The sequence below is a fragment of the Entelurus aequoreus genome, linkage group LG16 (assembly GCF_033978785.1).
Source record: "Entelurus aequoreus isolate RoL-2023_Sb linkage group LG16, RoL_Eaeq_v1.1, whole genome shotgun sequence".
In the NCBI taxonomy this organism is placed as follows: Eukaryota; Metazoa; Chordata; class Actinopteri; order Syngnathiformes; family Syngnathidae; genus Entelurus; species Entelurus aequoreus.
Genome location: NC_084746.1, coordinates 29,566,793 through 29,578,885, shown reverse-complemented (window position 1 = coordinate 29,578,885; position 12,093 = coordinate 29,566,793). Strand labels below are relative to the sequence as shown.

Below are 12,093 nucleotides of genomic sequence, written 5' to 3'. Positions count from 1 at the left end.
GCTCCGACTTGCTGGTTTCTTCTCTGTGCTACACACAGTTCATCTTAAAAATAGATTACAGCAGCAAAACAGACACTCAGTGATTATTAAGTATTATTTATTCATGCACCATTACAACCCCCCCACCCCCCCACCCCCGTCAGCCGGCACAACGCGACCTAGTATGCATGCGCGGAAAATGCGCACGTCATCGTCACCTCCATTGTTGTTTTGTGTGCAAGTCCTTAAATGGAACTTATCTGAACAATATCCAGTGTTGTATTTCAATTAACTGGAATCCAGTGTGCTGTGGGGCCCTATTGTAGTGAATCACACCTGAGCCATCATAAATTAATCAAATCTTGAATAAACACGTGAAAGTACACAATGTGACAAAGAACATTTGACAACAATCAATCTAGGGATCTAGATATCTGGTCAGGACACTCCTCACTCTTTTGCCTTCACCTTCATTGTTCATTTGTTTTTGGTGACTTTATATACTCTGGACCTAGACGTTGAGTCCGCGACATACATGGCAGGCAATAACTGATACAGTCTGCTTTGCCAGTCCAAATGCATTCGCCGTTTTCTGTAGTCTTCCCTCGCAACCGGTAATACAAATCACACGCTACCTTTTTTATCACATCCACGGTAGCCCGCATTTTCGTTGACTCTCCTATGACAAATGGACAAAGATTTTCTGTAAGTAGAATCACAGCTGACCCGGACATTCGAAAGTTCTCTTGCCGTCTGTGTTGTATCCGCAATAGCTGCAATTGTTTCTCTTAAGGTATTCATGTGTGATTTCCACAAGTGTCTGTACATGTAGAAGAAGGAGAAACACGGGCAAGTCTGGATGACTCGCCTTCATATTTCCAGTGGTTAGCTCCGAGTTGCGAAACCACTTTATTATGAAGCTGGCTGTGGCGCGTTTTCTGACGTTACTTCCTTTGTGGGGCGCGGCCTCTTTGATGTCACTTCCTGTCCAAACTCAGTTTGTAAACTATCAATGAGTCCATACAAAGCTAAGAGCCGGAGATTCAAGAAATACACGGCGCACTTACTGTGTAAAAAATTGTCATAGGAGGAGGACCTTAAACGATAGTTTGGTGTGGCTGAAACGAGGTTTAGGCTAAATAATTATTTGTTTAAGGGGTAATCCAGCTTAGTGTAGACGTAGCCTCAGAAAAATAGCGTCTGAGCACCCACTGGCAGAAATGTAGATCGGCGCCTATGACCTAGTATGCGCCTGTTTGGGGTCACATGTATTTATGACCCAGAGAAACATTTCACCAATAATGAAGTACCAACCTGCACAAACTAACCAATGAAACTTTTTTGCCTATGACCAATTAAAGACTCCTACAGAACAAGCGCAATGGAAGGCGAATGACTTACTAACAGCTACTAGGTCACACGGTAGTAAGTATTGCTGTTGCTGATTACATTCACCCAATAATTAGCAGACGTCATTGATTCCCTGCAAAGAAGTGGGGAAATGTGAGTGTGTGTGTGTGTGTGTGTGTATGGAAAAAAGAGGGGCCTCTCTTCCTGTTGCCCCTGCAGCGGTGGGCCAGTCAGATAAAGCTAATTTGGGAAATGAGCAGATATCGATTCCGCTTAAATCGACAGTGGTGGTTGGACTCATTGATGTTCCACGGATTGTTGACTCTCATAATTTTCTCCCTCGACGCAGGTTGACAGCGTGGTGAAAGAAATAGGGAGCATCCCGGATGATCATTAAGTTGGTGGTAAGTATAAAAACTGTATGCATGATACATTTCAAGTGTGTGTGTGTGAAGAAGGGCTTTGATTAGCCAGGAATTCATTAACACTTTTTAGTGAAATGACGTGTATCAGCTTGCGCATTGCTAATGTCTGGCTGCATAAACCGCACAACCTCCAAGATCAAATCTTATTTAATCTGGGTCACTTGCCACCTCTAATTTGTTAGTATTTAAAAAAAAAAAGTTCCCCATGGATAGTAATGAAAAAGAGAAGCAATCTTTGCCAGGATCAAGCTGTCTGCACTATGAACCTAATTCACTGCAAAGACAGATTTGTAATGAATTAGATTCTATTTCCTGTTTTATGGTCATAGCCGCCCCTCCCAATGGGGAACACACGACGTGCGTAGGTCCCCAGTGCATGCAAATTGCCAGTCAATCAATTAATCAAACTTTATTTATACAGCGCTTTTCATAAATAATAGAAATGCAACATAAAGTGCTTTACAAAGTTAAAAACAATACTCCGATGACCCAGATCCCCAATTATCACATACGCACAGACACAGACACAGATACCAAACACAAACACACACACACACACATGCAACTATATGGACAAATTAATGCATGGCTGAGTACAGAGGAAACATGTGAGTGAACACTATCACAGCAGCCATCTGCACCAGGTGGTCATTAGACCATGACCACCAGGACGCTGACACAAAAGTTACCCCCTAGTAGACCTAGTATGCATGCGCGGAAAATGCGTACGTCATAGTCACCTCCATTGTTGCTTTGTGTGCAAGTTCTTAAATGGAAATTATCTGAACAATATCCAGTGTTGTGGTATTTCATTTAACTGGAATCCAGTGTGCTGTGGGGCCCTATTGTAGTGAATCACACCTTAGCCATCATAAATTAATCAAACCTTTAATAAACACACGAAAGTACACAAGGTGACAAATACCATTTGACAACAATCAATCTAGGGATCTAGATATCTGGTCGGGGTACTCCTCACTCTTTTGCCTTCACCTTCATTGTCCATTTGTTTTTGGTGACTTTATATACAGTAGTCTGGACCTAGACGTTGAGTCCGCGATATACATGGCGGACAATAACTGACACAGTCTGCTTTGCCAGTCCAAATGCATTCGCCGTTTTCCGTAGTCTTCCCTCGCAACCGGTAAATATATATATATATATATATATATATATATATATATATATATATATATATATATATATATATATATATATATATATATATATATATATATATACTACCGTTCAAAAGTTTGGGGTCACATTGAAATGTCCTTATTTTTGAAGGAAAAGCACTGTACTTTTCAATGAAGATAACTTTAAACTAGTCTTAAGTTTAAAGAAATACACTCTATACATTGCTAATGTGGTAAATGACTATTCTAGCTGCAAATGTCTGGTTTTTGGTGCAATATCTACATAGGTGTATAGAGGCCCATTTCCAGCAACTATCACTCCAGTGTTCTAATGGTACAATGTGTTTGCTCGTTGGCTCAGAAGGCTAATTGATGATTAGAAAACCCTTGTGCAATCATGTTCACACATCTGAAAACAGTTTAGCTCGTTACAGAAGCTACAAAACTGACCTTCCTTTGAGCAGATTGAGTTTCTGGAGCATCACATTTGTGGGGTCAATTAAACGCTCAAAATGGCCAGAAAAAGAGAACTTTCATCTGAAACTCGACAGTCTATTCTTGTTCTTAGAAATGAAGGCTATTCCACAAACTTTTGAACGGTAGTGTGTATATATATACAGTATATATATATACAGGTATATCATTTATTTTTATTTTTTTCACAAAATTACAAAGATATATTGAAAGGGCCCCTGCATACATTGACTTCTTCGTACACAGCCCTTCGCTGGAAAACTTTGGACACCAAATTTAATGAATTGAATCATCATTTATTTATATTTTGCATTGTCTGTATATAAAACTATAATTATTCTATACAAAATAAATCTGGGTGTTTGGAACGAATTTGCATTATTTTTCATGGGAAAAAATTGGTCTGGCTGATTTGGTCTTTCACCTGACATTTTGAAAAGGTTTTTGTTAAGGTTGGACTGTAATACAACTTTCTTATAGTTATTAAACATTGGATGTATTTGGTGCATGTTAAGGTCTTTCATACAAAGCAGTATATGTCCTAAATACCGCCTCCAACGCAACTGGTTAGTGTTGAAGTCTCTGAAGCCTTACAGAGCAATAATATTAATATTGGAGCTTTAGAGCTGTCCAATAAATCCAGTAATTTAATATCATGCGCAATCTGCTTGTAGATTTACTTTAAAAATGCGACACATTGACAGCTTGTTCTGTTGTGGAGAACCCATTAGGAAGTGGTGTATATTGAGTAAAACCTTCTGCAGTTTCCAGTAGAAGGATTTTGTGGAGTCAGTGCTGTCCTTGCCTGGCTTCCATATGCTATTCATTGTTTGACGGACTTTGGAGTACAACTTTTTAAAGACATTATGGGTTTTTTTAAGAGTCTGGGTGACACAACGAGCTATTACAATTATTTATGTCAATCTGTTAGCCTTTCACACATTCTGCAGCTCTTTTCGCTTGTCATTTTGCAGGCCCTACTGATTTTTTTTTCCTTTTCCGATCCGACAAGGCAAATACTAGCAAAGGACTAATTATGCTTGGACACAGATCAGAAACACGACACTGAACAATCTGTCTCTTGCTGGCTTGTTACCGTGTGGACATAATGGAAAGTTGAAATGTGTTTTGATGTGTTTGCAATTCTAATTCAATGTATCTTTTATGAGGTGAGAATTAACAAGTACCGTGTTTTGATGGTCTTCAATGTCTTCCTTTCATACAAGAAATTCACATACTCTAAGGCAGGGGTCACCAACGCGGTGCCCGCGGGCACCAGGTAGCCCGTAAGGACCAGATGAGTCGCCCGCTGGCCTGTTCTAAAAATAGCTCAAATAGCAGCACTGTAGCAGCGAACAACTGTCTCGTCAGCTGATGCGCGAGCGCGTAACTGCGGCTGCTTGGCAACCAGCCAAACACCACTTAATAAAATTATATTTTATTTTGGAGCACATCCACATCCCTATTCACCTAGGCAACCCCAGGAAATGCATATAATTCGGCATTATTATCAGTTCACACGCAGGTATAACGCGGCGCACTCTCGTCTCGTCTGCTGGTGCGCGAGCCCGGGAATTAGACAGCTGTGTCAAATCAAGGAGTACAAAAGACGCCAGCGCAGAGTGGAGAAAGGTTTGGTTCATTACAGATAAGAGTTGTGCCAAAAGTGTACCAAAACCAAAAGCTGAACGGACAGCCGGTAAGATTGCACTTTATTTCTCTTTGTGGGTGTGGCGCACCTGTTGCGCTGGTGAGATGGGGGGGGAGTGTTTAGTTGTTTGGTAAGGAAGTGTTGTGACGTGTTTGCTTACCTTGATAAATGTTGGAGCAGTTTGCTTCATCAGGAGGGTGAAGTCACTCAACTTAAAGTGTTGGATTTAACTGTATTGGATCATTGGCTGCTAGTGAGGGCATAGAAAAGGGGTATTTTTCTACCAGTAGACAGCGTTTAAGATTGAGTGTTTCACTGCTAAATTAATAATATACTTATATTGGATATGGATTTTAAATGTGTATCTAAAATAGGTGGTTGATTGGTTAGGTATTTATGTATTTGCATATTGGGTTTTCTGCTGCATTTATCTATTGTGTTTCTGGTGTTAAATGTATTTTATATGTATCTTGGTGCATTTATGATGAGACAATTTATTTAAAATCTGAATAAACTTAAAGGGAAAATATTAATCCATTTTCTTGCACTTGTTTAATTGTTAAGTGTTTGATAGCCTAAGTAATAATTGTAAATTATGGGATTGATAATTGATTGATTTTTTACAGCATGTTAATCTTGTGGTGTTTTGTCCTTAAAGTTTTTTCACCTACTAAAGAAGCTACAGGCTACTAAAGACAGCTAATGACAGCTAAATAAACTAAAGTCTACTAAAGTCTACTAACACTGCTAAAAAGACTCAAGAAGAAAAAAGAAGCTGTTTCTTCATTGGAAAAACTGTTGCAAACTAAAGGAAAATAAAAGGAAAAAAGTAACTACGGTCTGGTCTTTTGAGTGAAATCCAGAAGCCACATTCAGCATTGGTACATCCATTCAAGTGTGTGATAAGCACAGTGAAAAAAGCAAAACACTTGACAGGCACTTACCAGTGAGCTGCCTCTATTTTTAAATGTTATTTATTTACTAGCAAGCTGGCCTCGCTTTGCTCGACATTTTTAACTCTAAGAGAGACAAAACTAAAAAATGTTTTAAAAATCCAAGAAAATATTTTAAAGACTTGGTCTTCACTAACTGACAAATAATCAGATAACAGATTTGGTGTCAAGTTCAAAGTGTGACATGATTTATTTAAAAATTTGAGAGTTGACTTTTGTATTTTACATGAGTTATTATTTGTACAAACATGGTGAAAAGTAATTCATGATTTGTTCAAAAATGTTAGTGGCTAGCTAGTTAAAATGGGATATTGTGATTTCACAAGACTGTCTTAAAAGTGATCATTTGAAAATGTTCAATTTGAAAAATGTGCACTTAGAGAAAATATAAAAATAAAGTGTTGCATATTGATATTTATCTGTTTCTATATATATTTATTGTGAGAAATCATTAAGATGATCAGTGTTTCCACAAAGATAAATATCATTAATTATTAATAATAACAGAGTTAAAGGTAAATTGAGCAAATTGGCTATTTCTGGCAATTTTTATTTAATTTAAGTGTGTATCAAACTGGTAGCCCTTCACATTAATCAGTACCCAAGAAGTAGCTCTTGGTTTCGAAAAGGTTGGTGACCCCTGCTCTAAGGGACATCCATGGAAATCACAAACAGGTCTTACTAGTGACCATGATAGAAATTGATTACCCCCGATTGACCTCGAAAAAGTACATAAAATAACAAATAAATGACTCTGAGAGGAACAGTACAAACAACCTGTATGTATATATGTATATAAGTATGTATGTGTATGTGTGTATGTATGTATGTATGTATGTATGTGTATGTGTGTATATATGTATGTATGTGTATATATGTATGTGTGTGTATATATACATATATATACATATATATATATATGTATGTGTGTATAAATATGTATGTGTGTATACATAATGTATGTATGTGTATATATGTATGCATGTATGTGTATGTATGCATGTATGTGTATGTGTGTATGTATATGTATGTATGTGTATACAAAGTTTGTATATGTAAACTATTTTCTGGTTTTAAAAGACAATGTAAAAAAAAAGCAGCCATGTTCTGCTAAATAAGCCAGAGAAGCGCCAACACCTACATTATTATGTCGCTCCTTTCAGCCTCCATTGTACAACTATTTGAGGCAAAGGCTTTGAGTCTCTGCGCTCATTGGCAATTTGCTTAGTGGCACGCACAGCACGAACAAAGGTGTCTCCATGCAGTAAGTCGACAACAAAAGCACAGCATGCAGGGAGAGCAGGTCCTTTTCAAGACAATAAGGCGAGGTGGTTACTTCCACGTTTCAACTGTAATTAGTAGCAGGCGAGAGAATGGAACACAGTGGGAAAGGTTGGTGTTGCTATTTGGATGACCAAAGTACAAGCATGGTATGTTTGCTTCATTTGCATAAACTGCACATCAGTATTAATGGAGAGAAAGTAAACTGATCATCGTGTAGATATCAAACTTGTTTCCATTGAGAGCCACATTGCAGTTATGGCTGTCCTTGATGCGCTGCTTGTAACAGTGGCTCTACTATATGTGAATGAAAATGTTTAATCGTCTCATATTTATCAGATTTTTTTACTGATGGATAACTTCCTTTGAAATAGCAAGTCAAAGTGACGAGCAGATACTTAGGTGAGTGATGTTCCGATCTTAAAAAACAAGCATGGAATATCTGCTTATCCGATATAAGCTCCGATAGCAGTCCTTTGGCGCGTTTACCTGTGGAAAGCTGGACAGGCACTTAACATGTAAATGTCCTCCCATAAACACACAAGGTTGGTATTCTCTTATATTTTAGTAAAGTCATTTACAAAAGGTAAACATGGTAAGCTATAGGCTACTAGGAGCTAGCAGATAGACAACAGCTAAGCACCCAATACCACACAAGATAGACATATATAATAAGTGTACCCAGCAGAGCAGTATTGCAATTTAAAACACATTTGATAATACAATAATACAAGCATATCAAAAAATTATAGTTGCATAGTACTTATAGATAAATTCTTCAAGGCAGAAGCGTACAAAAAAGTATCCAGTAACAGACGTCTTAATGAATTATTGTGGCCACCAAGTGTCACTAAAAATAAATGACCACTCAACATCTACTTAAGACTGTATAAGTTTGTCATAAGTTTGGTAATAAATAGTATAGTGTTTTTATACCTATGCCTGTTAATGTGTATTACCGGTCTTGTCATCCTCGTCCGGACATAAGGATGACACAGCAGTGCGGCTGGATCAAAAGAGATGTCGGAGACGCTTTACTGAACCAAAAGTTGCTTTCTTACAAGCGAGCGTCATTATTCAGGGCTGCAGGTAGTCTCTTCTCAAGGATAGGGCTATCCCTTTTGCATTCTGAAATCCCAATTAGAGCCTCTTTTCCTATGAGAAGTGATCCAATCCACCTGCAAATATCAAATTAAGGGGCCTTATCTTATGTGCTCAAACTGAAATACCATGATTTAATTAAACTTGGTTTGCCTTCTCCAAGTTGGAGGTAAATCTTCACCATAAGCAAAACATGATATGAGTTAATTAATTAACTTTACTATCAAATCGGATCTCCCCTAAATTATGTATTTTTTGATAACAATAAATGTTTGGAATAGATTTAAATATGGATGCAAATCTTCTTTTTTTCTATCAAAACTGAAAGAACAAATACATTTAGTAAGAAAAATGAAGTATTTAATCAATGCACATTATTTTCAGGCTTTCACCGGCCACATAAAAGGATGTGATGGGCCAGAGTTTGACACTTGTGTTGTAGTTATCAACGTAGATGTCACGTGTCCTTAAATTGGACTAAGTATGGTTTGCAGTTTTCTAATTTTCCACTCTCCTAAACGTTCAAGGAACATGTGATACGAGCAGAATGGGAAACAAAATGGCATTAAACAATTTGGATAAATGTTATATGTTATGGAACGCATAAACGGGATGAGTGGATCGTATAGAAGCAGCCATGCTTGAAATTGGTTGAAAACACACATTAGCGGAACATGGAAGAATCTCCATTCACGTTTTATTAGCTTTATTGCTTCTGTCGTTGTCCTCCAACGCAAGTCTTTATAAAACCTCCTCGGGTGTTTGGCTCTTACGGAACACGGGTGTTGTTCACACTTGGGCATCATACTTTGCTGCACGTGTAAATGCTTATCTTCTTGCCCTCCAGTCGGCTTCAGTTTAAACATAGTCTGAGGTCACATACAGTTGCATTGAATGGAATGATTATGTAACCATGTTAGTTTTGTGCAAAAATGCAATCACGGACGCAAGAATATCAATCTATTTAGGAGTAGAGGTCATAGCTACGTGATGACAAAGTAGAATCAACTACACGAAGGTCTTTAACTTTTCTGTTATGTAAAAGTTAAGATGAATATGATTGCATTAATCATGTATGAATGCTGATTAATAACACAATTTATTCTGACTGCACATGCTCCATTATATTAACCGAGGCTGGTTACCTTAAAGGTGGCGCAGGTTGTTATACGGTCAGTGATCAGATCAATGCTAAGATGAGTGAGGAGACTCCGACTAGTGTGCTCTGACAAATTTTACTTCAACTTAAATTGAGTACTTTAGATAAAACTGTTAGCAAGTTTTGAATAAATAATTGTAATGCATTCAAATAACACTTAACACATTTTTCGATATGATATTCTGGCAATAAATTGCCTCTGTGTCAATACATTGGGGTCTTATTTAAAGTGTATATAAATGAACAATTAATCAAAAAGCAAAAGTGTGATTAATCTGATTAAAAACATTTGAATCTAAGCACTAGTTAGTGAGACACTTCCTGGTTTATTGAGACTAATGTAAGAACCATCAATGGTTTCATTGCTAGTAGAGTACATTCCTGTAAACTACATTTGTGTCGATACATCTGGGTGTCGATTAAAAGGCTTTGGAAGACATGTCAGCATAAATATAATACAGATATCCTATTTTTTATAATCTTTAGACAATTGGTCAATGACTTATGGACAATTATTTGCTAAGTCTTGCCCGTTTTGCTTGATTGCAGCCATGTTTTTGAACCCATCACTCATATTTTATAGTCTAGGGTTGGGCGATATGGCCTGAAATCTCTATTACGATATATATTGCACCTTTTTGCGATAAATAATAAATAATGATAAATGGGTTATACTTGTATAGCGCTTTTCTACCTTCAAGGTACTCAAAGCGCTTTGACAGTATTTCCACATTCACCCATTCACACACTGATGGCGGGAGCTGCCATGCAAGGCGCTAACCAGCAGCCATCCGGAGCAAGGGTGAGGTGTCTTGCCCAAGGACACAACGGACGTGACTAGGATGGAAGAAGGTGGGGATTGAACCCCAGTAACCAGCAACCCTCCGATTGCTGATAACGAAATGTAATATATTCTTCGGCATATAAATTGTAATAGAACCATTTTAAAACTGGTTTATTGACTCATACTGGCTTGGGTGCTGACGTATGGTCATACGATAATTTCCTCGTGGAGACGAGGAAAGACTGGTGGGTTGTTTTCTTTAATTTGAATAAGGATACAATGTTATGCAGAGGTGTACTTATAACAATTGTCTAGAAAAATGGTACTATTTATAGTCAGGGGGGCAGCGCAAGATATTTTCTTCTTTCTAGGGGGGGGCGCAACAGAAAGGAATTGAGAAGCACTGCCCTCAAGATACTTGAAAGAAATGTATTCTGTGTGCCACCATTGAGGCGACGATTAGTAACTGCCGTTCCGCATTGTGGATGAACATACTTTAGCGGCACTCGCTACATTGCATTGGCCATGCGTTTGCTGCAGCCAGTATCATTCTCCTTAGTTTAGTGTTCTGTTATGTTCTCAATGCTCATTTCCACTTGGATGCTGGTCCATTGTTCGCCTTATGCGACTGTTGGCGTTACAAGTTTGCTGGTTATACTATGTTGTTTAGAGAATACAGTTTTGATGCAGTTTAGACTTTCATTTTAGCTTGCTGCTACTACCTTCGTTTTATGATATCACCATGCTGTGATCAAGAGCTCTGTTATTTTCACCTTGTGTATTGGATTAAAACTCATCTTACCTGCAGCTGCCTGCTGCCCTCTGCATCATTGGAATCGCAAACACCCCAACAAGCCAGCACACAACACATTCTTGGCCGGCGTTAGACTCATTCTGCTTCAGGATGGTGCAGACAAGCAGTGATATACTCACATTGCTTTGCTAACACTGCAAAAAAGAGCTGTCAAAATGTGAAATAAAAACACTACATTTTTAAGAAAAAATACTAAAAACGAGTGAAATTAACTCGCTGCATGAACAGATCATTTTACTTGATAGGAATTCAAAGTCATCAATCAAAGTTTATTTATATAGCCCTTAATCACAAGTGTCTCAAAGGGCTGCACAAGCCACAACGACATCCTCGGCTCAGAACCCACATCAGGGCAAGAAAGAACTCAACCCAATGGGATACGATGAGCAATGACCGGTGCAATGGACATCGAGTGGATCTAGTTAATAGTGTGAAAGTCCAGTCCATAGTGGGGCCAGCAGGGGATCATCTTGAGTGGAGACAAGTCAGCAGCGCAGCGACGTCCCCAACTGATGCACAGATGAGTGGTCCACCCCGGGTCCCAGTTAGCACCTCATCTGTGGTCACCTGATAACCTCTCCACACAGGAGAGAGGGGCAGAGCAGAAAAGAGGCGGCAGATCAACTGGTCTAAAAGGGGGGTCTATTTAACATTTAACAAATTAGTTTTAAGATGGGACTCAAATGCTTCTATTGAGGTAGTATCTCTAATTGTTACCGGGAGGGCATTCCAGAGTACTGGAGCCCGAATAGAAAACGCTCTATAGCCCGCAGACTGTTTTTGGGCTATGGGAATCACTAATAAGCTGGAGTTCTTTCAACGCAGACTTCTTGCCGGGATATATGGTACAATACAATCAGCAAGATAGGACGAGCTAGACCGTTTAGTATTTTATACGTAAGTAGTAAAACCTTAAAGTCCCATCTTAAGTGCACAGAATTAGCAAGACTTTTAACTGGCAAATAATTTGCACTGAAGTTGGT

The 12,093-nt window shown here is 38.4% G+C and overlaps 1 protein-coding gene across 1 annotated transcript in view; it reads left to right on the top strand.

Annotated features, from left to right (window-relative positions):
* tnr (tenascin R (restrictin, janusin)) overlaps window positions 1-12,093 on the top strand; it is a 435,043-nt gene that overhangs the window by 67,682 nt on the left and 355,268 nt on the right. The window contains exon 4 of the mRNA XM_062022570.1: window positions 1,679-1,733. The gene's annotated coding sequence lies outside the window, so the exon portion shown is untranslated. The remainder of the gene's footprint in view (window positions 1-1,678; window positions 1,734-12,093) is intronic.